Source organism: Ammospiza caudacuta, chromosome 15 (genome assembly GCF_027887145.1).
Source record: "Ammospiza caudacuta isolate bAmmCau1 chromosome 15, bAmmCau1.pri, whole genome shotgun sequence".
NCBI classification, from domain to species: Eukaryota; Metazoa; Chordata; class Aves; order Passeriformes; family Passerellidae; genus Ammospiza; species Ammospiza caudacuta.
In genome coordinates, this window is record NC_080607.1 from 6,471,201 (window position 1) to 6,478,598 (window position 7,398).

The following is a 7,398-nucleotide window of genomic DNA, read 5'->3' on the forward strand; positions in this document are numbered from 1 at the left end:
ATCAGGAAAAAACCCTCAGTAGTAAAGTAGTGCTAAACCAAATTTGTTTCCACACTGGAAAAAGTTATTGTTTCATGCTCTGTCCAATTTCAGGTTATTTAGCATCTTCAAGGGGTTTTCAATGTCCCATTGCCTTCAGTGGGGTTGGGTTGTTCTGGATGGTAACAAGCACTGTCGTCCTGGCAAATTGATGGAATCTGGTGATCAAATGAAATTAATTATGAAAGATTGTACTCATGGTACAATCAGACAGCTCTGATTTGGCCAAAAGTAATCAAGTATTTCTCAAGTGTCTGTCAGACTAACATTATGTTAATGCTTTCCTTATTGTTACCGAGAAAATATTCTTCTCTTGTAAATAAGGCACCTCCTGCCTGTTTTCCCTCCATGGTTGAGCCAGAAGTGATAAGAGAGCACAGGCTGTACATTTTCCTCCATTTATCTCAACAGAAATGCCAGACTCTGTGATTTTTAAATTTGCAATATCATCTTCCTAGGCTCTGCTCTTTATTTTTCTGTGAGGCTGGAGCTGTATGAAATGGAGGTTGATGGAGGTGCAGAGGTTGCCTTGGGAAATTCAGATCAGTGCAGAGGGGAACAAGGCATGGCTGAAGGGATGCTGCACTGGTGACTCTGAAATTCATGACTGAGCTTGTTTTCATAGCAGTGGTTCTTCCTGCAGATGATATGAAGCTTCTTGGAAGCTAATTGTGGTTTTTTTTAGCCTGTGGGGCTTTTTGCTAAGACAAATCAAATGTAGTAAATGTAGTCTGGGAAGCCTCAGCAGGGTTTGCAGTAGCATTGTTTGCCACTGGACAGCTTTGCACCATTGTAACAATTACAATTATTTTTCTTCTCTTTTAAAATCCCCTTCATGCCTGTGGTTTGCACGCCATCTTAGGGAAAGCAAAAACAAACAATAGGCTGACAGAACAATAATAAAAAACCCCAACCCTGTGAAAGAATACTTCCGGAAGTGAGTGGGATAAAAAAAAATTTGGTTTAAGGTTCTGCAGCATCTTTTTCATGGAATGGGAACACCCCAACTTCTTGTCTAATTCCCTCAAACTGCGCAGCAGAAAGATTAAATTATTTAGGATACTTAGAAAGTTTGTAGTAAAGTTTTTACTTCTTGTTCCATCTGCGAAGTCCAGAGACCCTTTTCAGTAAACCTGGTACTTTTCTGTAGCACCCTGGTTTTGGTTTCATTAGCTGGAAAATCATTTCTGTAAGGGAACATTTAATGGGCCACAGTCATAGGTATGTGCTCCTTTTCCCTGATGAAGCAGCAGCATTTTGGAAGTAAACTGAACGGACTGCAGAGGTTCAGGCACCTTAAATACTCAGTAATTGGGCATGAGGTTTTGGGTTCAGCCAGGGATTACTGTCAGCACCTGCCTGGTGCTGGCATTTGCTGGTCCTGTTCTTCCTCCTCTCCAAAACTTATGTCCTATGTGTATTTTATTAACAACTGGCTGCAGACTCATTTCACCCTTTTTGGTGCCTGTCCTGACCCTGAGATGTCGTTTTGGAGATAAATATCAACATCTCTGACCACACTCCAGACTTAGAGGAAAGGAGCAGTGATGGAGAACGTTGAAGGGAATACAGGGAAGCAAACCATCTGCTCTGCTCATTTAGTGCTCCAAATATTTGCTTCCCAAACTGAGAAATCAACATGAATTGAATCACAGCTTTATAGCAAGGAAATCTTTGAAATACTAAAACCTTCATGTTTAAAGTGGTCTGGCTCTGTCAGATATTTCTGAGGTTTTTTCAGAGGAGGAGGGATCCCTGGGTGTAGAATTACTTTGAATGCTCCTATTTCCACTTTAAAAGACTCTAAATTTTGATGTCTTTCACCAGCAAGTGAATGAGCATTCTTTTAATGAATTTGTGTATATATTTATAATATATGTATCTTTTAAATGCCACTTATTTGTTATGGAACACAGGGAAGAGTGAGGCTGTGTATTCTTGTGGTTCATTTCTGGCTATTACTGTTGTAAGTCACATAATACTGTTGTTGATCTATTTGAGGCAGCTGTGCACAGTAAAGGGGAGCCCATATGAGATCCCAAATGACATTTCAGCTGAGGAAACTGCCCAAAATGGCAAGGGTACCACATGAACACTGCTAGGTAAATCTACTAGATTAGCTAAAACGTAGAGAGTGAGTGATGAAGGGGTTATAAAAGTATATTAGAGTATAATAAAGTCAGTAGATGATTTCCACTTATTCAGAGGGGTCTGCAGTGGATCACTAGGAAATGATGTATTTTAGTTTTTTCCTGCCTTTATCTGTATTAAATGAAACCATATGTGAATTGTGTTATGACATTAATATAGCCATTTTAGGGCTCCCATATTTCAGGCAGGGTTTCATCTTTAAGGATTTCCTGGATGGAAAGATATGTGCATATGCCATGCAGCAATTGAAATAGTTTCTCATTTCACTGAAAAAAAACAAAAACCCAAACCTTGCAGAAATTACTAAAGCCTCATTTTTCTTCTGGGAGAGTGACTTGACCATATGTTGGCCATCTGCATATCATCTGGGAAGCTTGCCAAAAAATACTCTGTATTACCCCAGAAAGTAATCTGCAGGCCCCAGAGGTTTCAGGGGGCACGGTGGTTGTGCTCTCAGGCAGCCCTGGTGTCCCTGGCCTGGAGCTGCTCCTCCAGGTGGGAATGGTGTCCCCAGGTCACCCCTGCCAGCCTGCCATGGGTGCTCCTGCTGTGCCACAGTGTCGCAGTTGAGATGGTCACAATCCAAAGCAACACTCCATTTTCAGAAGGCTTCAAACCTGGTTTTATTTTAGCATGCATGCTTTTTATACATTCTTACAAAATTCATAAGTTTACTTATTGGTCAGGAAAGTCAAACAAAGTGCTCATTGGAACAGGGAGTTGCAGGTTTCTCTTATTTATCCTTCTTTCTTTCTTGGTCTCTGTGTCAACAACCTTGGTAGGGAATTCTTTCGGAGTAAACATGGATCCTCCTATCAAACTTCTCTCTGGCTCACAGAAGTCACTGTGAAACCTCTTCCACAGCACGGGGCCTCTGCTGGAATCAGGCAAGGGCCAGGATTTCATTTCCCTCTCCCATCCCTCTCTGATGTGACTGTGCAAGAGGCAGAAAATACCCATGTTGATTGTAAAGGACCAGAAAAACCTGAACTGGCCCATCATGCCAGACTGACACTGGGGTGTCTTTGTGCCCAGATCAGGGATAATTTGCTGGTGAAGGGGAAGAATATCCCACCAAACCCTTTTCTAGCTGTGAAACCCCATTGTGCAGGTCTAGGAGCTGTTCTTGTGGGTGGCCACATGCACTGTGCACCCCAGAGCCCCCCACGTGCCTGGCAGTGAGGGGACCCTGCCTCTGTGCTCCCCTCTCAGGGGCTGCCTGCAGCTCTGGAGGCTCACACCTGTGAGAAATGACTGCTCACTTTTTAACATTTTAAAGATTTATTAAACCTTCACCAAAAAATACAACAAAGGGACCAAATAAGGAAAAATTACAGCGCTGGGAGCCACCCCCTTCCCCTCCATGACTGCCAGCCACATGTCTCATCTTCAAAATGGAAGCTTCACCTTTTATACCTCCAGCCTCTCCCAAAGTCCTGTCAGTTGGCTCCTTCCTTGCTGTCCAGGGATAGAGATCACTTTCTTACACCTTGGTTGGAGGTCAGGTGCTGCCACAATAACAAGCCAACTTTCCCAAATCCCTGGATTACTAAGGCCATCGCATGATAACAATACTGGGGGGAGCACATTGCAGTAACATAACTGTGCATCTATAAAACTCCTCTCAACATATATATAATGTTCACCTTTTAATTGTGAGAACCAAATATCTCCTTACTCATCCATAACAAATGAGAGGAGGACATGGAGCTGTTGGAACAAGTCCAGAGGAGGCCAGGAAGCTGAGCTGGGAGAGTGGGGGTGCTCAGCCTGGAGAAGAGAGAGTTTGGGGAAACTAAATTGTACCTTTAGTACTTGAGGGGGGTCTGTAGGGAAGATGGGGTCAGGCTTTTTAGCTGGGCCTGTTGTGGCAGGACAAGGGGTCATGGTTGTAAACTGAAATAATGTAGATCTAAACTAGATATAAAGATCTTTGCTTTTTATGCTGAGGGTGCTGAGGCCCTGGCACAGGGTGCCCAGAGCAGCAGTGGCTGCCCCTGGATCCCTGGCAGTGCCCAAGGCCAGGCTGGACAGGGCTTGGAGCACCCTGGGGCAGTGGAAGATGTCCCTGCCATGGCAGGGGTGGCACTGTGTGGGTTTTAAGGCCCCTTCCAACCCAAACCATTCTGTGATTCCAGACTGTGGGGCTGGTGTGTGTATTCCTGTTCTTTGTGCTATCCCAGGAGCTGCTGATGCCTTTGAAAAATACCTGTTGGAATCTGGACACCGGCAAAATGAAAGCTGAAACAGCAGAAGTTGTACAAAGAGGGGAGAGAATTGTTGATGGAGTACCAAGATTCAGCACTGCCCCTGTGTGTGTGCTCACCTGTGATGTCCCCAGTGGTGTTTTTATGACCACACTGTGACCTGCCAGCTGTTGCCTTTATAAGGCTGGGGACTTCCCTCATTGCCTTTCGCCAGAGCTTGCCAAAAGTGACTGGTGACCTCCTCATCCCCACAGTTAGGAAAGCACATGGTGCTTCAAGTGGTTTGCAGCTGGCCCAGGAAGCAATTATTTCTTTGCAACTACTAAATGTACTACAAAAATGTAAGATTATATTTCTGGTTGGCCATGAATAGCTGCTTGCTGTGCATTTTTGGTTTTGGAAATGGCAAATCTTCTACGGGTATTAGAGGGGTAACTGGGAGTTCAGAGGGCAGTAACCACAGAGGGCCATCTCATGTGTTTCCTGCTGTGGGAAACACTCACTGTGTGGGTAGCACTGTCCAGAAGAGCAGCAAGGTTGGAGCTCAGGAACAGACAGAAAAAAATTGCTCCTGGGTTTGCTGAGGGAATCTGTTGTTAATGATTTTCTTTTCCAGGCCTGAGTATGCAACTCAGAGGCATGTTTTGGAGTTAAATAGATCACTGGATGTGGACAAGTGTTGAATTCGTCTGTTTAGCATGTTTGTAGAGTCACTTCTGGCCATAGAATGCTCTAATTCATCTTAAAATTCTCAGTTGAAATATATTACAATTTAATGTATTTTGCATTGGCCTTGAGTACCATGTAGTGCCTACACCCTGCCAGGGAGTAAGCTGAGGCTGCAGCCCCTCACCAGGAGCGGGTCCCACCGTGCTCTGAGGCCTCCTTGCTGCAGCACTGGATGGATGTCATCTGTGCCCTGTGAAACAGAGCTCCCACAGAGTCACAGCTTGGCATGGCACAAGCTCTTCCTCTGTCCCTCAGGTTGGTTTTACAAATCTCCTGCTGCTGCTCCAATAATTCTTTTCATCATGGGTTTAATGCTGTCCCCATCTCAAAGGGGCCTTATTCAGTCTTCACCACCTCAGCCTAAACAGCATCACAGACACTGCTGACTCTTCTAGAGAACTTGGAAAAAGTCATTTTACCTTCCATCAAATCTTCCCTTCTCTCAGCAATTCCTGAAGGCTTTGGTTGGTTTCCTTTTGCTGTCTTCCAGGGAATTTGAGTGATTAGCTTGGAAAACTATGACATGTTTATAGAGGTAGTTTGATATAGCCATTAAGGTGTTAATTCTATCACTTATTTTATCCATCAGGATAAACTTGGATTTTATGGGCTTGGGGGTGACATTAAGCAATCAAGTCAGGAGAATACAGTATATGTTTTAAATTTACACAAGGCAGGAGATATGTGGAAAAGCTAAGAGTGATTTATTTGTGTTTCATCCTGCTAACCTCTAATTGGGGTAAAATTTCCATTAGTCTCTAGGAGGACAGTGATTCTGTCACAGAGCATTCCTGAGACTGTTTCTACTTGAATTCCAGTTAGTTTTCAATGGAGACAATTTGGTGTGTGACAGGTAAAAGTTACACACTCCATCTTTGCCATGTGCGTGTTTTATCATCTGTTCTATCATCTGTGTGCTGATAACATTTCAGATGGGACCCTGGGGGGATTCCTGCACTGACAAACATCCCCTCAGTATAAATAACTGCTCAAACTAAATACATTGCAGCAAATTTTTGGTATACACATTTTGCTGATTTCTGCATCCTGTGTCAATACCTCATGCAATGTGATCTTTTCCCAGAAAAGTCAAGTCACTAAGGCTAATAACAATTTCAGAGTATTTGATTATATGTATTCTCTGGTGTGACAGATGAACAGCAAAGAAAGCAAAGCCTCTTTCTCATCAATTCTACAAAGAAGGCTTCTTAAAAAATCAAATTTAAGAATACATTACAGATAGATGCTATATTAAAAGCTATGTCCATATATGTTGAAAACAAATCCCCTTACTGTCATTGATGGCTTTTTTTCCTTTTCCTTCATTGCCTACACACGCTGTCCTGTCCTTGTTTGGGTCAGCTGCCGTCTCTGGAGGCCCTTGGGTGGATCTTGGCACTTTGATTTCCCTGTCTGAGAGACCCAGGTTGTGCTCCATCTCCATCATGTGGATGGTGGGGCAGAGGGAGCCCGAAGAGGTGTCAGGGCACACAGCCCTGATGTGCCAGAGGGATGTGCTGCTGTGCAGAGGGACCGAGCCAGGCTGGACAGCTCAGCAAGAGGAGCACAAATCTCCTGTCCCTGGGGAGGAACAAGCCCAGGACACGCTGGGGGACACTCAGCAGGGAGCCAGTAAAGGCCCTGGTGTCACAGACAGATTTTTGAAAAATCCTTTCCTTAGGATCTTTTCTCCTGAGAAGCTGAGAAGCTTCAGCTTCTCCATGTTTTGCTGCTTTGGAATGTGATCTGGAGAATTGTTTACCCAGCATGGGAAATTGTTTTTACTTGATGACCAATGACAGCCACCTGTGTCGAGGCTGTGAGCAGTCACAAGATTTTATTATCAATCCTTTCTATTCCTTTCAAGCCTCCTGATGAAATCCTTTCTTCTATTCTTTTAGTATAGTTTTAATATATAATTTTCTTTTAATATAATATATATATAATAAAATAATTAATCAGCCTTCTGAAACATGGAGTCAAGATTCTCATCTCTTCCCTCATCCTGGGACCCCTGTGAACACCCACCACACTTGGTGAGCCCCGAGTGAGGAACATTCCCACACCCTGGGGAGCACCAAGGTGACCAAGAGCCACCAGAGGGTGAACTATGCCCTGGGCTGGGAACATTGTCAGCACAGGCCAAGGAGGGGATCCCTCCCTGCTCCTCACTTTGGAGCTCATCCCTGGACTGCTGTGTCCCCTTTGGGCTCCTCAGGGTGAGAGGCACAGGGACACACTGCAGAGAGTCAAACATTAGGAAACATTTCTT